This window comes from Podarcis bocagei, assembly GCF_964188305.1.
Source record: "Podarcis bocagei genome assembly, chromosome: 1".
Lineage (NCBI taxonomy): Eukaryota > Metazoa > Chordata > Lepidosauria > Squamata > Lacertidae > Podarcis > Podarcis bocagei.
The window spans coordinates 64,492,791-64,511,053 of record NC_138125.1 but is presented as its reverse complement, the minus strand read 5'-3'; the positions used below and the strand labels follow the sequence as shown (position 1 = coordinate 64,511,053).

At 47.4% G+C, this 18,263-nt stretch overlaps 1 protein-coding gene across 4 annotated transcripts in view; it reads right to left on the bottom strand.

Annotated features, from left to right (window-relative positions):
• The window catches only part of ANO3 (anoctamin 3), a 256,540-nt gene that overhangs the window by 127,699 nt on the left and 110,578 nt on the right, over positions 1 to 18,263 (bottom strand). The window contains exon 1 of one of the 4 annotated variants that reach the window (XM_081164059.1): positions 7,487 to 7,504. The exons of the other annotated variants lie outside the window; for them this stretch is intronic. The gene's annotated coding sequence lies outside the window, so the exon portion shown is untranslated. Of the gene's footprint in view, positions 1 to 7,486; positions 7,505 to 18,263 lie in introns of those variants that run through there. 4 annotated transcript variants of the gene reach the window in all.

Genomic DNA, 18,263 nt, shown 5'->3' with positions numbered 1-18,263 from the left:
GAGCATTATGAAAGCACCCGATACATTCACCGTGACACTGGAATTAGAAAGCTATAATCCATATTCATTGTGTGTCTTTGCTCTTAACCTTTTATATATATAGGTAAAAAAAATATGTTCGAATTTCTATATAAACCGTGGCTTGATCCAGCCAAAGTTAAGCACAGTATTTAATGGGAAAGTTAAGCATGTGCTTAATTCTCTTTCTGACTCTCTAATTGAGATTAATGATACAGAAAACGTCTCCCTTGGTTCGGTAATGCTTCTGGCTCATCTTTGCCATTTTCTCACAGGGAAAAATTATCCAATCGAATTTTCTTTGACTGCTAGGCTGCTGACTTGAGTACTGCAGTAAGATCTTTTTGGCTGTAACCACTTATAAAGTGCTATGCTACTGGGTTTTGCCAGGAGCCAGTCAGCAATAAAACACCCAGTGTCAGCAAAGTTAACTCTTTATTCAGGCCTAGTGTTCACACCAACTCTTCCCAGTAGCTCTTGCCCCAATGAGGCAGTTAAGAGGACTTAGGGACCCCGCCTTCCCACTGGTCTCTAAGGCTCCTCCCCCAGTTCTTCCCCCAGCAGCCCAAGGCTTTGTCGTCTTGCCTCTCCTTGCCCGGCCCTTTTCATTTCTTTGAAGTATTGTTTCTGGGAGGGGGCGGTATAATTAACAGGATATACACATATGTATATATACATAAGGCTGGAACAGTGGCTTTGCATAATGGGTGAACATTGACTTTTTGTTTTCTTAATGGTGGACACTGTCTGTAATTGTCTTAATGGAAATCATTTAAGGGAGGGTTTTGTCTGGGGGGAAAAGCATTTATTGGTGATGAGGATTATTGACAGTTCACTTAGAGGGAGGAGAAATACCTTGGTAAGTAGCTTGCCATGAATCACCTTGCTAGTTTTTGTGTTAACCTAATATTTCTTTTTCTCAGGAAGTTGTATAGACCTTGTTTGGAGATCTTCCTTTGACAGGAGAACAGTGTTGTGTTTTTGATGCCTTGAATATTATGAAAGGGCCACTGTGAATGAGCAGTTAATAAGTGACAAAGAACTTTGAACCAGAGACCCAGTGTGCTGCAGCTGTGGAAAAGAAAACCCCACGCTATGGATCATTAGGAAAGGAACTGAAAATAAAACATAATACAAATGTATGGTGTGACCTCATTTGGAATACTGTGCCCAGTGTTTACTTGGTCACTTCTACTAAAAAAAGGATACTGCAGAGATGGAAAAGGTTCGGTAAAAGGCTACAAAATGATCAAGGGATGGAACAACTCCCCTATGAGGGAAGGTTGAAGTGTTTAAAGGTAAAGGTAAAGGGACCCCTGGCCATTAGGTCCAGTTGTGACCGACTCTGGGGTTGCGGTGCTCATCTCGCTTTACTGGCTGAGGGAGCCGGCGTACAGCTTCTGGGTCATGTGGCCAGCATGACTAAGCCGCTTCTGGCGAACCAGAGCAGCGCATGGAAATGCCGTTTACCTTCCCGGCGGAGCGGTACCTATTTATCTACTTGCACTTTGACGTGTTTTCGAACTGCTAGGTGGGCAGGAGCAGGGACTGAGCAATGGGAGCTCACCCCGTCGCAGGGATTCAAACTGCCAACCTTCTGATTGGCAAGTCCTAGGCTCTGTGGTTTAACCCACAGCACCACCCGCGTCCCGTTGAAGTGTTTGGGACTTCTTAATTTAGAGAAAAAGGCGAGTAAGAGGTGGCATGGTGGAAACTGATGCAGAAAAGTGTTTCCCCCGTCTCTCATAACACTAAACCCATGGGCATCTCATGAAGCTGAACATAGAAAGATTCAGGACTGACAAAAGGAACCCACTCCCATGGGAGGCAGCAATGGCTACCAGTCTAGACAGTGGCGTAGCGTGGGTTGTCAGCACCCGGGGCAAGGCAAGTAATTTGCGCCCCCTAACCCGTGGATTTGCGCCCCCTAACCCTAACCCCCAGATGTTGCGCCCAGTGCGGCCGGCCCCCCTGCACCCCCCACGCTACGCCACTGAGTCTAGATGGATTTAAAAGAAGATTGTATGTGGAGGACAGGGCTGCCAATGGCTACAAGCCACAATAGCTATGCCCTGCCTCCATAGTTTAGCGCTGTAACGCTTCTGAATACGGTACCAGCTTCCAGAAACCTCAGCAGGAGAAAGTGCTCCGGTGCTCTAATCCTGCTTGCTGGTTTCCAATAGGCATCCAGTTGGCCAGTGTGAGAGCAGGTTGCTGGACTAAATGGGCCATTGCCTGATAGAGGAGGCCTTTTTTTTAATGAACAAAGACTTAATGTTTAATGACTGGGGATATTATTCTAATGGATGGAAAACACTCTTTAGAAAATGATGCACTTCAGTTAGTGAGAGACATAGAAGAGCCTGGATCCAGTCTTTCAGTTTGAATTTAGAAAAGCAGGCAGAGGGCAGAGTTTAGCTGAAGTTAGCTGGACTCGGGATGCAGCCTTGGGAGACTGAAACAATAGCTCCCCAGAAATCTGGAGCTGATGTTTTCCTGCCTATTATACGGGTCTTCTTGCTTCCAAAAGTGTATCTGCATAGATATGCCAATAAATCAGACACTGAAATATATATATAAATCACCAGAACTCTCTGCTGTGGGTCAGCTCATTATTGTCTACAATACACTAAGTGGACCCATGGGCTAACTCTTGCATTGCAGAGGATTGAACTAGATGACCCTTAGGGATCTCTTCCAACTCTACAATTCTATGATTCTGTGACTCAGTATAAGGCAGCTTCCTAGGTTCTGTTTCCCAGGGGACCTATATGCTTGTTCCTGTTTGCCTGAAAACAAATAATGCACATGCCTTGACAAAAGATCCAGCCGGTGCCTAACAGAGGAACCCATCTGCTTAGCAACACCCTCCCAGTTTGCTCTTTATACTGATCCTTATTCAGACTGGCTCCAAGCATTTGCACTTTTATTTAGAGCCTATTTGGAAGTTAAACACACTCGGTTCCAGAAGTCTGTTTGACTTCCGAAATGTTTGACTTCCAAAGTGCGGCTTCTGATTGGCTGCAGGAAGCCTCGTTGGATGTTCAGCTTCCAAAAGAATGTTTGAAAACCGGAACACTCACTTCCAGTTTTTGATCATTTGGGTGCTGGAATGTTTGGGAGCTAAATAAAATAATAATAATAATAATAATAATAATAATAATAATAATAATAATAATAATAATTTTATACTCCGCCCATCTGGCTGGGCCTCCCCAGCCACTCTAGGTGGCTTCCAACAAAACATTAAAATACAATAATTCATCAGATATTAAAAGCTTCCCTCAATCAGCTGTAAAGGTAAAGGTGCCCCTGGCCGTTAGGTCCGGTTGCGGACAACTCTGGAGTTGCACACTCCTCTCGCTCTATAGGCCAAGGCAGCTGGTGTTTGTATGCAGACAGCTTCTGGGTCATGTGGCCAGCATGACTAAGCCGCTTCTGGCGAACCAGAGCAGCACACGGAAATGCCATTTACCTTCCCGCCGGAGTGGTACCTATTTATCTACTTGCACTTTGACGTGCTTTCAAACTGTTGGTGGGCAGGAGCTGGGATCGAACAACGGGAGCTCACCCCGTCACAGGGATTTGAACCGCCGACCTACTGATCGGCATGTGTTGCTCTTCAATCAAGTCTCATGGCCGATTTCCTCTCCCTTTGCTCAGTCTCAGTCAGTTTTATTGCACATAGCCAAAGGCTGCCGCAATGTACACAGAATTATTTGACAATTAAAAGAAAATATACTGAATTGATAAAAAAAGACTTAAAACATTTATATTATTAAAACACTACGTACTCTAAACAAAGCCATAAAAGTACCCCAATGTACAAATAAAAACATTAAACAATAAAAGTCATAAGCTAAAATCATCACATGGTCACTAATGTTAAAAACAATATCAATTAATACAGTGTGCAATTTATACTCAGAGTTTGGTGACAAAGATAGAGCATAGCCTGAGGTAGATAGATAGGATCAAATAAATCCATCTCCTTTACAGTTAATGGCTACCTCGGCTATATAATTTGCTCTAATTTTCCTAGCAGCAGTTGCAATAAGTGCTACCCGCCAGGTGACATACTTATCTGTGTCTGCAAGGAGATACAAAATCATGTCAAGGGGGTTGTGGCCAGGGGACCCTGTCATTATAGGTACCAAAAATCTTTTTCTTGCATCATTATATAACGGACAGTGCAAGATATAATGCATAAGGTCCTCTACCTCAGAACATCCCCTAATGCAAACACGTTCGTTTTTTGGTATGCCTCTGTGTCTCCCATCTCTATAAGCAGAGCTTATTGTATTTAGTCGTAGCTCTGTAAAAGCTTTTCGAAGCTGTGCAAAAGTCAATTCATTAAAATAAGATATGTGTTCATTGACCTCTCTAAGTTTAAAATACAATTGGGCACATGTAGATGTGCACATAGAGTTTAGATCGTTTTTAGTTGCCACTGCCCTTATGGTTCGCTTAAAAATATTTTTCTGTGAATATAAGGGGAGTTCTTTAATCTCAGTCACTGAGAGGTCATATTTGCCCATCAGTTGGGCAGCATGATGTACCCAGTTTTTAAGGGGTAATCCATTTGAGAGCTCAATCAGGCATTTTTTGGGTAGCCTCGTGTTGTCCATCTGTTGAACTCTAAACCAGTAACAGAGAATTCTTTTATCTATTTGGCTCTCTATGCTCAACATGCAAGTTTCCAACCTGACCATGGGAGATTGCAGGTCTTTGGGTAAACCTAAAAGAACTCTTAAAAAATAATTCTGTGGGGGTTCCAGACCGGAGACCTTTGAGGTACCCCAAACCTCTGCACCATATAAAATCTGGGCCATTGTTTTTGCTTTATACACAGATAGAGCTGGGTTGACCAGATTTCCACCTTTACAGGCAGCAAATTTCAGAATGGCTTTTGCTGATTTAAAGGCTTGCAATTGGATAGCTGTGTATTCCAAGATGCCGTTTCTGAATAAATCAATCCCAGATATTTAAACGTATTTACTTGATTTATGATGTGTTCATCCAGGTGCCAAACATGCTTTTTAGAACGCTTCCCAAATACAATGACCTGCGTCTTATCATAGTTTATAGATAAAGCATTCCTCGTGCAATATGAACTTAATTTTGCAAGCAGCCATCTCAGGCCCACCTGGGTTCTAGATACAAGTACTAGGTCATCAGCATACATTAAAACAGAGAGTTTTTGGTCGAGAATTGTGACAGGGGCAAACTGTAGGCCCTCCAGTTCTTTAACAATGTCATTAATATAAAAATTGAACAGGAAAGGTGCCAAAATGCATCCCTGTTTGACCCCAGTGATGGTCTTAATTCTAGTGGTGAGATGGCCAGCCAGATCCACCTTTACTTGTATTGATGTATCAGTATATAATGTTTTGATGAGAAATAATAGACGGGGGTCTATATTTGTCTTTTCCAATTTTTGCCACAATGCGTGTCTTGGGACCGTATCAAAAGCTGACTTTAGATCGATAAAAGCAACATATAATTTTTGCTTCAAATTATGGATGTATTTACATAGCAGAAAGTTCAGCACAAAGCATTGGTCCAATGTGGATTTCCCTCTTTGGAAACCTGCCTGGACTTCAGATATCACCTTATTTGTATCTGCCCATTCTTCTAGTCTCCCAGGAGCCTGGCATATAGTTTGGAGGCTACATCTAACAAACTAATGGGTCTATAATTGGCAGGGTTTTTCGTATCACCCTTTTTATATATTGGGGCAATTATACTCAACTTCCACCCTTCAGGTATGCGACCTGAGCTGTTAATGTATGAAAACAATTTTGCAAAAATGGGTGACCAGAAATCAGGTCTTATCTTAGATCTCCATTGGGATCATGTCTTCTCCTGGAGCTTTATTAGTTAGTTGGCTTGCGATTAGCCTCTTAATCTGATTGGGCATGATGTCTGGCCATTCTGGCAGTTCTGATAACTGAGTATAGTAAACTTGTGGGGGTGGGTCAGGACAGGGGCTCTCCATCAAGTCTCATGGCCGATTTCCTCTCCCTTTGCTGCCTACTCTGTTTCAACCCTGCTGACGCCTGGTGGGCAGTGTGCTGGGCAAATCTGTTTATGGCAGCCTTCATTCCATAAACAGCCACGTATGAATGAGTGCAGAGGAAAGCTCCTGCCACCTTGTCTGTGCATATTGTGCATAATTTGCAAAAGAACATATGCAAGTACAGTTAGGGTCCATGCTTGCCATTGGAGGTTCTGCTTTCTGCAGAGTTCCCAAGAGAGCTTATGCATGTACATGTTGTAAGCATGTAGCTCTTCCTCAGCTTTTGCTGACTGTTCATGGAATGGTGAGGGCAGCAGGTGCAATCAACTGAAGCCAGAACTCTCATAGCCAGTAACTATGGGATAGTTTCAGTTGGTTGGAATCTGTTGGCAGGCACTTACTATCTTCCTATTTTTGCATTATGTAATGTTATGCTTTGTGTTTAGTGTTATATAAGCAGGCCAGAGGTAATGCCTCAAATGGAAACTGCTTTAGATGCTACATTTGTACGAGCACCTATAAAAGTGTCGTTCACTTAATTCTTGCCAGCAAAACACTTATATATATTTCAAGCATGGGTAGTCCTATTACTTTAAGTGCTTTGCTGGGTAAGCTGAGAGTTTTCCTTCACATGCAGTACTGGTTTTTAATTGATGCTTATTTGAAGCTGAATTGAGGGCTCTTGGTAAAGGTTTGTCTACTGCTTAGGCACGACATTTGCAAGTGTTTATAGCTGGAACAGCATAGTTATAATGAAATAGATGGTTAAAAAATACAGTTCAGTGAAGTGGACCAAAGCAAAGTTAAACTAGAATTTATTCCCACAAGACTTAAATCCAGAAACTGAAGTTTGCAAGAAAACACAAAATGCAAAACTCAGAATATCTTAAGCAAAACCATAATAAGATTCATTGTGTGACATATTGAAAATGTCAGATGTAGGATAATATTGACATTTCTTATTTCAGTGTTATTTTGAACAATATTTTTAGCTTTATCTTCCACCAAATTACATCCAAAGTCATCTAAGGCAGCATTTTTAAAGAGCTCATTGATGGGAAATCCTTAACTTGATCATGATTTCAATAACTGTTTATGTTTACCATCCAAATCTGTACTTGAATCACACAGGGTAGAATTCCACTAAGTTCTGTTTAGAGTACACCCACTGAAATGAATGAAGATGGCTAAGTTAGGTCCATAAATGTCAATGTGTGTGATCTGAGTAATACCACTCAAAAATATCACCTAAAGTAATTTGTTTAAGTCTGGATTTCAACTAGTTTGCAGACATGAAATTTACCAAATGTGGTAAATTCAGAGCTAGTGCTCTGAATTTAGAACCATAGTGTTGGAACAAGACCTAGGTGATCTGGGTTCAAATCCCCACACAGCTAGAAAGCTCACTTGTTGACCTTAGGCCAGTCCCAGTCTGTCAGCCTAACTTACCTTATGGGCTTGCTGTGAGGATAACCATGTGCAGGGAGAGAACCGGGGGTGGGGGGTGGTGGCAGGCTACAAATGTGATAATAAATAAATAAATTGTCACTAAAACAGTAGAACCTGGAAAAATGACCACCACCTAGTTCCTGGAATTCTGAAGTAAGGATATGGGAGCCAGCTCATCATCTAGCCTGATAAGAGAACCGTTCCCCTCTGAATTGTATATAAGTCAGACTTCTTGAAGGACAGGAAGTCCTGGGGTTTCCCCCCAGCAGGAATTCACTGGAATTCAGTTCCAGCACCTCTCAGGGAGTAGCCATTGCCATTATAAGAGAAGGGTGGCGTTCATGGTGAGTTCTGCTACACACACACACACAGCACTAACTCTTGTTTTGCTTTGTATTTATGTATTTTAATTGTTGGTTTTGGTAATATTGAATTTATTCTGTGTTTGTTAAATTGTTGATTTTTGTCATTTTTTAATTTACTGACATGCTCTGTATTTCATATATTTGCTGTCAGGGGTTTAGGAGCAGAGGCACGGGCAAGGGAGGAAACAGAGAGCGAAGGGGAGGAAGCAGAAGAAAAGATGAGTGATGACGACGACCCGAGATCTCCCAGTCTTTCCAGTGAATCAGAGGATTCACAGAAAGGAGCACCAGTGGCCAGGGCAAGGGGGGAGTCAAGGGGGGCACCCCAGGAAGATAGAGCCAGAAGGGACTCAGGGGGGAGCAGCTGGAAATCGGGACCAGCGTCACCGCCAGGAAGCAGGGAAGAGGAAGGGAGCCAGGGGGGAAGCGCTGGCAGCTCGCCACAGGAGGGAGGGCATGAGTCAGGAGTGGCCACACCTCCATCGGGGAGCGAAGAAACGGTTAAGAGGAAGGTGGAAGGTTGGGCGCGCGCGCCAAGTTCAAATGCAGAGGAAGGCGGCGCAGTAAGCAGCCCCGAAAGGGAACCAGGTCCTAAAGCCCGGCGCAAGGAGGCAGGAGGGTCCGGGTCAGCGTCAGAAGAATCCCGGAAGGAAGAAGCCCCGGGGGGTAGAGGGACCCAGAGGAGGACAGTCAGGCGGAAAAGGTGGAGCAAGGCTAGGATATTAAGTTGGTGCACAAGGGGCGGAGATTCAGACGGAGCTTCGCCGATCTAGCTACTAGACGTAGAGTTTGCGCGCAGCAGCGTGAGAATGGAAACTGTAATTCAATAAAGACTTTTACTTAATGATCGCTGGCTAGCGTGATCCTCTGTGAGCTAGGATCTTCAAGCAGCTCTGACAGTAAGCTCCGTCTCCCCATTGTGGGCATCTACAGCCTCGAGGAGGGGAGAGAAACAGGTGCCTACTAGCGAGCTCACGAACGGCAGACGACATGACGGCTGAGCAGCAGATAGAGGACCTCAGAAAAGCAGTGGCACAACTGAACGCCGAGGTTCTCGCATCCAGGAAGAGAGAGGAGGAGGCAGCTGCCGCCTGCAGGGATCTCCAGGTCAGGTTAGACGTGCTGACAAAGCAGACACCCCGGCAGGAGGGAATTGGGTTGGCGAGACGGACAGGCGGGCTGGTCTCTCACTTCGATGGGAACCTGCAACAGTATCCCAACTTTAGAGCCGACGTACTGTGCGCACTGCAACTGCTGCATAAAGACTTTAGAGATGAACAAGAGAGAGTGGGGTTCATCATGTCCCATCTGCATGGGGATGCGAAAGCATGGCTACGTAATTTATGGAGAGATAAGGATCCGGCGCTCCAGAATGCGGATGCCTTTATTAAAGCGATGGATGGGTGCTTTTTATCAAGTATTGACGTGGATCTGGCACGGAAGGAGGTGCATGGGCTGAGACAAGGGAGGGCCAGCGTCAGGCAGTATCATGCCCGCTTTTTCGCCTTGGTCAGTGCCCTGGAATGGGACAGAGATTCGGCTCCTGTAAGAGACCTCTTTTGGGAGGGGCTGCACAACTCGATTAAAGATGAGATCGCGAGGGGGGAGAGACCCCGAACCACCCAGGAGGTCGTTCAGAGGGCACTGGCAGTGGGGGTGAGGCTGGAAGGACGTCCGTGGAGCAAGGACGAAGGGCGTGGAGGGCGCGAACCAGCCGGGGCCCCCTCCTTCCTTCCCAGAGAAGCAGCGCGGGCGCAATCCACGCCTCCGCCAGGAGGAGGAGCCGAACCTATGGAGGTTGGAGGTGCAAGGGCTCAGTCAGCAACCAGAGCCCTAGCACCGGCAGCAGTGAAAGCGAAGCCTCCTAGAGGGAACAGGAAGTGTTACGTCTGTGAGGAACCAGGGCATATGGCAAAAGAGTGTCCCCAGAGGCCCCACAAGCTCACTGCAGCCTCGGCAATGGTGACTGCAGCAACGCAGCAAGGAGGACCACAGCAGGGAAACGACGCAGTCTGGCTGGAGGAAGAGGCACTGGGGCCCAGCCAGACGTGTTAGTGACGCAGTCCCCAGAGATTTTACAGCCCGTGAACCCCCTCCCGCCCAAACCAGTAGTGAGGCTCACAGCATCTCTCCAGCTGCCCAATGGAATCACCATAGACGTGCCAATCACCATTGACTCAGGCAGCAATGCGGACTTTATAGGGCAGGACTTTGTCGACAGGCACGCTGTGCAGTTGCTGCCGGCCACACTGCCCCTGCAGGTTGTCACGGTGGATGGCAGGGAGCTGCTCGGGGGGCAAGTGGTGAAGCAGACGCCACCAATGGTGATGCGACTTGGGAATCACAGAGAAATCATCAGCTTCAACGTCACTCAACTATCTGACACGCCCGTTGTATTGGGCATGAGTTGGCTGGACAAGCACAGCCCAACGATGGTTTGGTACCAGAGGCAGCTGACCTTCGGCTCTTCCTTTTGTGCTGAACACTGCATTGTGCCCAGGCAGGAAGGAGAGGAAGAGGAGTCACAGCTGCTGCTAGGCACGCTGCAAGCGATTCCCCACAAGTACGCTGAATTTTTGGAAGTTTTCTGCGAGAAGGAGGCAGACAGGCTACCCCCTCACAGACCATATGACTGCAAAATTGACCTGCTGCCGGGGGCGGCGCTGCCTAAAGGGAGACTGTATTCCATGTCAGAGGACGAACTGCAAGAACTCAAGGAGTTCATTGATCATAATTTGCAGCGCGGCTTCATCCGGGAGTCCAAGGCAGTGGGGGGCAGTCCCGTATTCTTTGTTAAGAAGCGGGACACGCCCCAAAAGAGACTCGTAGTGGATTACAGGATTTTGAACAGTGTGACTAGGCCATCGGACTTCCCCATGCCCCGAATTGACGACCTCCTCGCAAAGGTACGGAAGGGCAGAGTGTTCACCAAGTTGGACCTGCGGGGGGCGTACAACCTCATTCGCATGCGGGAGGGTGATGAGTGGAAGACAGCCATGTTCACGCCACTGGGGACCTACGAATATAGAGTTATGCCTTTTGGATTGCAAAATGGCTCCCACGTTTTTCAAGCATTTATGCATCACGTGTTGGCGGGACTTCTCTACAAGACGTGCGTCTGTTTCTTAGATGACATCCTGATCTTTTCGGAGTCGCAGCAGGAGCATGACAAACACGTCAAGGAAGTGCTGAGCAGGCTAAAGCAACATAGGCTCTACGCCAAGCTGGAGAAGTGCCAATTCGACGTGACGGAGGTGGATTTTCTGGGCTACAAGCTGTCTGACAAGGAGCTCGCCATGGACAGCGCCAAGGTTCGAGCGGTGTTGGATTGGAAGAGCCCGCGCAACCGGAAGGAGGTCCAACGGTTTGTCGGCTTTGCGAACTTCTATCGCAAGTTTATCAAGGGCTTCGCGATGCAGACGGCGGCCATCACTGACACGCTTAGCTCCAAGAAAAAGAAGTTCATTTGGACAGAGCAGGCGGAGCAGTCTTTCCAGGCACTCAAGCGTCTCTTCGCGTCGGAAGAGCAGCTGCTTCATGTCAACCCCAGCAAGCCGATGAGGGTGGAGACAGACGCTTCGGACAGAGCCGTGGGGGCGGTCCTGCTGCAGAAAGACCCGCAGGGGGTGTGGCGACCGGGAGCGTTTTACTCCAGGAAGCTCAGCAAGTCCGAGCAGAACTACACCATATGGGACAGGGAGTTGCTGGCCATTCACGCAGCGTTCAAGGCGTGGAGGCACTTTCTAATCGGCGCCAAGCACACGGTGCAGGTTTGCACGGACCACAAGAATCTAGAGCACTGGCGCACGGCACAGTTCCTGAACCAGAGGCAGATACGTTGGGCTGAGTTCTTTGCGAACTTCGACTTCCGAATAGAGTATGTCCCGGGGGACACCAACATCATGGCAGACGCTCTCTCCCGTAAGCCACAGTATCTGGAGGACGCAACACCAGCGGCCGCCATGCACATCTTCGCACCGACAGTGTGGGCGTGCGCCGCGGCGACCGTGGACCTAGAGGCGGTGCGACGAGCGTTGCAGGGGGACTCCTTCGCACAAGCAAAGATGGCAGAGGTGCAAAGGGGCAAGGCAGCGGCCGACGGTTTCCAGCTAAGAGATGGATTGCTCATCCGTAAAGGGGCCATCTACGTGCCGGGAGACGAACTTCGAGCCAAGGTGCTGCAGCAGCTGCACGACGCGCCCACGGCCGGGCACTTTGGCAAGGAGAAGACGGTGGAATTAGTAGCCAGGGATTTCTGGTGGCCTGGAATGAGAGGGGAGGTCGCAGACTACGTGGCGAGGTGTGACACCTGCCAGAGGGCCAAGCCAGTGCACAAACCGCCGGCCGGACTGTTGGAACCGCTGCAAACTCCGGTCGAACCTTGGGAAAGGGTGGCCCTGGACTTTGTCACGGATCTGCCCAGCTCAAGGGGCAAGACGGCAGTGCTGGTGGTGGTGGACCTGTTTTCCAAGATGGCCCATTTCATTCCGTGTGCTAAGGTGGCCACGGCGGAGCAAACCGCCAAACTGTTCATAGACCACGTGTTCAAGGTTCACGGTCTGCCACGGTCTATTCTGTCCGACCGGGGGCGGCAGTTCATCTCGAATTTCTGGCAGAAGCTGATGGGCTTCCTGAACGTCAAGATCAACCTGGCGTCGGCGAGACACCCGCAGACCAACGGGCAGGCGGAGCGGGTCACTGCCATCATGCAGCAGTACCTGAGATGTTATGCAAATCAACAGCCTGCGACGTGGGTGGATTACCTGCCGCTTGCCGAGTTCGCCTACAACAACACGAAGCACGTGTCCACGGGGGTCACGCCGTTCTTCGCCAACAACGGGAGGCACCCCAGAACCTTCCCGGGACTGGAAAGAATGGGGGAGGGGGAGCCGCAGACAGCAGATGCGTTCGCGTCGGAGCTGCAGGAAGTCCACGATCAGCTGAGGCGCCACCTGGAGCTGGCCAAGCATGCATACAAGGTACAAGCAGACAAGCACAGAAGGGTTGGAGAAGAGCTCCACGTGGGAGACTGGGTTTGGTTAGCAGCCCACGCAGTGCCGGCCAGGTCGTTGGCCAAGAAGAAACTAGGGCATAAGCAACTGGGGCCCTACCAAGTCGAAGAGCAGGTCAACCCGGTAGCTTTCAGACTGGCACTTCCGGAGGGTTCCAGAATGCATCCGGTATTCCACAGATCGGTGCTCACTCCCTACAAGGCACCGCACAGGTTCCAGGAACCCGGAACGGCGCCGAGTCCGGCCAGAGACAGAACAGGGCACGCGGGAGTGGCACAGAAGGAGCGCATCAACGAAGTCACGGAGATTTTGGACTCCAGATGGGGGGAAGAGGGGGTAGAATACTTTCTCGCCAAGGAGGGCACCCCGGCCAGTGCGAACAGCTGGGTGCCGGGCTACGCCTTAGACGAACCTCTGCTCAAAGACGAGTTTCATGCCCTCTTCCCACATAGACCTATGCCAGCAGACTTTTTCGACGACTGGCTTTTCACGCCCACGCTTTCGGCCAGCACGTTCCGGGGGTTCGACTCGGACGAGGAACCGACACGAGACGTCCGTTCCCCGGAGGGGTCACCCTCGGGATCTGCCTCAGAACCCTCGTATTGGTGGGACGATAGACCAGAGGAGCAGTGGCGCAGGAAGTGGCTGGAGGGTCCAGGACGAGCAACGCCGCCAGGAGGAAGTGAGGGAGAGACGGACATGGACATTTTCGGGGACGACCCTGGTTTCGAGCACGGCGGCACAGAGATGGAAGCGGAGGTGACTGTCGTCGACGAGAGCAGGGAGGAAGAACCGGAAGACTTCAGATGGAGGCCCGCCACGGGAAGCGACCGATATCCGACGTTCGTCCCTTTGCAACAGCAGCCCCCAGCTCCAGCACCGGAAGGAGGGGAGGGGGGAATGGGGGGCTTCGAGGGGGGGATGGATGTCAGGGGTTTAGGAGCAGAGGCACGGGCAAGGGAGGAAACAGAGAGCGAAGGGGAGGAAGCAGAAGAAAAGATGAGTGATGACGACGACCCGAGATCTCCCAGTCTTTCCAGTGAATCAGAGGATTCACAGAAAGGAGCACCAGTGGCCAGGGCAAGGGGGGAGTCAAGGGGGGCACCCCAGGAAGATAGAGCCAGAAGGGACTCAGGGGGGAGCAGCTGGAAATCGGGACCAGCGTCACCGCCAGGAAGCAGGGAAGAGGAAGGGAGCCAGGGGGGAAGCGCTGGCAGCTCGCCACAGGAGGGAGGGCATGAGTCAGGAGTGGCCACACCTCCATCGGGGAGCGAAGAAACGGTTAAGAGGAAGGTGGAAGGTTGGGCGCGCGCGCCAAGTTCAAATGCAGAGGAAGGCGGCGCAGTAAGCAGCCCCGAAAGGGAACCAGGTCCTAAAGCCCGGCGCAAGGAGGCAGGAGGGTCCGGGTCAGCGTCAGAAGAATCCCGGAAGGAAGAAGCCCCGGGGGGTAGAGGGACCCAGAGGAGGACAGTCAGGCGGAAAAGGTGGAGCAAGGCTAGGATATTAAGTTGGTGCACAAGGGGCGGAGATTCAGACGGAGCTTCGCCGATCTAGCTACTAGACGTAGAGTTTGCGCGCAGCAGCGTGAGAATGGAAACTGTAATTCAATAAAGACTTTTACTTAATGATCGCTGGCTAGCGTGATCCTCTGTGAGCTAGGATCTTCAAGCAGCTCTGACATTTGCATTTTTACATTTTTGAATGTTTGCTGTAAGCCACTGTGGGTGCAGCCGATTGTGGAAAAGTGGCATACAAATAAACTTAATCCATTTTTGCTAGCTCTTCCTTTCCTCAGGTGCCATGACAGGGCTACTCAGTGAGGGTTTTTGACAAGGGAGGAGATGTGGTTTGACTTTTAAGACAATGCTTCCCCATCCCTGCTTGTATTTACTCTTTTATTTCTGGTCTCTAATTCATTGCTGTTAATATTTTTATGCCTTGTGAGGTTCACCTGAAAGATTGCACACCTTGTAACAGTAGCACAGAAATAAGAGAGAATCACTGTCTCAAATTCAAAGAGCCAAAAGTGCAAAAGAAAGGTGTTCCTCTGCTACTCTTTTCATATTCTCACTGAGAAACTGGATAAGAGAAGCTTCCCCATGCTCTGAGCCACAATGAAGCATGGAAATGCAAGCCTGGAGAAAGGGGAACCCCAGGAGAAGACTGGGAAATCTCCTTGCTTCTTAACAGCTGGCTGGTATGATGAGAAGCTTTGCTTAGAAGTCCTTGCAACTGAGGATGTCAGAGAAACCTGCTCTAAATGGATGAAGACACAGAAATCCCCTCCATTCATGTGTTCAGGAATAGAATCCCTTGAACCAAATGCAATGTGTATTCATTCATAGGTAGCCGTGTTGGTCTGCCATAGTCAAAATAAAAAAATTCCTTCCAGTAGCACCTTAAAGACCAACTAAGTTAGTTCTTGGTATGAGTTTTTGTGTGCATGCACGAAGTGTATCTGAAGAAGTGTGCATGCACATGAAAGCTCATACCAAGAACTTAGTTGGTCTTTAAGGTGCTACTGGAAGGAATTTTTTTATTCATTCATAGTTTGTTTTTAAAGTCTGCAGATTATATGTAATTAATGACACGTTTTTAACATGTCACTTTGTTTGCCACTTCCTTCTGTTATCATGAAGCTCAATAAAGGTTTAGAACCCTGCAGGGAGATAGCTAATTTACGGGCCATTAGCTGCTTCATTTACTATGAAAGGGAACAAACAGGGAATCTAATAACACATGTTATTTGTTCTTGGCTAACAAAGGGGCTGCCAAGGTGTGAGAAAGCCATTGATGTAGTGAGGTGCCTCTTTGCTTGTCTGATTCCTAAAACATTGTTAAGTTGCCAAAGATAGCCTACATGCACTAAGACTGCAATGCTAGCCATGCCTACTCAGAAATAAATCCCATTGAATTCAGTGAGGCTTACTCCCAGGAAGGAGGGGTTAGGATTTCAGCATTAATCTGCTTCTAACTGTGAATTATTATTTTTTTAATGTTATGTATCACTCATTATTTTCTTTCCATGTGGAAAGAAGAACTCTCTCTTACTGGTAGATTTCATCTGTGTTCCTCCATTAAAGTTCCAGTAGGGAGAACTATCTGAATTTGACTGCCCATTTTTGAACGCCCTGAAAATGCATTTTAAATGTTAATTTAACTTTAAAATTACTTCCCCTCCCTTTCCCCTCACAAAATGTTTTCTTGACATAACTAAACTCTCCCCCCATGATGCCTAAGTGGGGAGGGGGGGGGAGGAGATAGGATGACAAGCTGATACTGAATTGTGAAGTCAAGGTAGTGAGAGTGGCAGCAATCCTAACCCTACATACCTAGGTGTAAGACCCACTGAATTCAATAAAACATACCTTTGAGTAGAGCTTCCAGCCTTAGAGAGCTTTGTGATGGGCCACTAGTCACTTTATCATGTTTGTGCTGAAGGTATCACATAGCTCTATGTTGCTTTTATCCCTCAGTAGGGAACGCTAGGAAAGGCAATTGATTTGTAAATATAGTGTAACTATTTAGTGTAATCTATATAGTGTAGATCATCACAACAACAATTATGTATAGTGCAGCTATAGCAAACAGTACAGGAATGTATTGGATGGAAATACAGTGGTACCTCAGGTTACAGATGCTTCAGGTTACAGACGCTTCAGGTTACAGACTCCGCTAACCCAGAAATAGTATCTCGGGTTAAGAACTTTGCTTCAGGATGAGAACAGAGGTGTTCTCTGTACAGAGGTGGCGCAGTGGCAGCAGGAGGCCCCCTTAGCTAAAGTAGTACCTCAGGTTAAGAACAGTTTCAGGTTAAGAAGAGACCTCCGGAATGAATTAAGTTCTTAACCCGAGGTACCACTGTAACAGTGGAACAACAGTGGAACAAAACCATTTCACTTTACAAAGAATAAATGACTGGGCGGATATTACTAATTTAGTACATCCCTGCTTACAACATAGATCTACTATTGAAGTTGGAGAAAAGAGGACCATTTCCCAACAGTACAGGGGGAAGAACCATGCCACTGTTCAGATATTACTGGATTACAGCTTCCATCATGCCTGATCAATGGTCACAGTTTCCTCACCCCTAAAAGAGTAGCTCAGCTTTATGATGAGATTCACAGGGTCAAATGACAGCAAAGTCTGTGCAATTACCAAAATGAATAAGGAAGCCCTTTGGTCTCTGCTCCTAACCTAAAAGCGGGGCACTTTTTCTGAGCATCTTTGCCCTTTGTGAAACCCAGTTTAGACAGGCGAGTTCAAGAAGCCACGTTCCTTTAACATGAATTAAGTTGGTAGTGATGCACCCAGTATCATCTGGGCAGCAGCATTTTGAATTGCTCCTGAATTGGGAACCCTCCTGTCCCAGAGATAGGGTCAGCCTGTTTTGAAGGGGATTACATTCACCTTGAAAGATCAGGCATGCTGTTTGAGGGTGCACTTGCACACCCCTTTGCTCCAGCTTTGACTGGTATAGCAGCTACACCTATTCCTGGGGTGGTCAGTTCTGGCCATAGTCACATATGCATTAAATATATCTAGGTTGGATTACTGCAATGTGATCTAATGTGAGGCTGTGCTTGAACACCACCTGGAAACTACAGTTAGTGGGGGAAATGCTGTCACTATGAGACCAACAAGTGCTAATTTTAGAGATTATGTTTAACCCTGATCTCTAACTCAAGAGATTTGGAGTTGCTGGTCCATTTCTCGGTGTAATTCAAGTTACTATATCTCCTAAGATTGAACAAGCAGCACTGGAACCAGAATCTCAGACAAACAGATGGGACTGTAAACATTTTCAACTAACATTTCTGAAAAGTAATTTATTTTCTTTTTGTATAAAAAAATGTATTTTGGAAACATGCTTTAAAGATACCGTGAAAATGCTTTTAAGATAGCATGAGCAATTTGCTCAGTACAGAAGGCCATGTTGGAAATATATAACAAATCAAGACTGATGCAGCTGCTCTACATATTTATTTGCATGTAATTAACAATTTAAATATCTTTCTGATGAGGTGCCATATGTCAAACTATAGCTGGTAAGCATGATGCACTTAGTCTACTACAGTATATGCTCATTACAAAAGCATTGCTCACAAATGTGATAAATGTAGCCTGGCCTTCACACAGCAATTGTATTTTACTAACTTTCAGGATAGAGCAGGATTATACATCCATATTTGGAGAGTTTAACTCAGGAGGGTTGAAAACAATAAATTGGAAGCAGAGATCACATGATGGAAGGAGAGAAGGTATGTTTCTCAAAATTTGCCTTCCATTTTGCATCTCCCAAATCTGCTCTTGAGGCTTAGGAGCAAAAATCCCCCCCCCCTCCTACTGGGTCCTCTGCTGGATCAAAGACCTTCCTGTTTTCAGAAGAGAAACTCA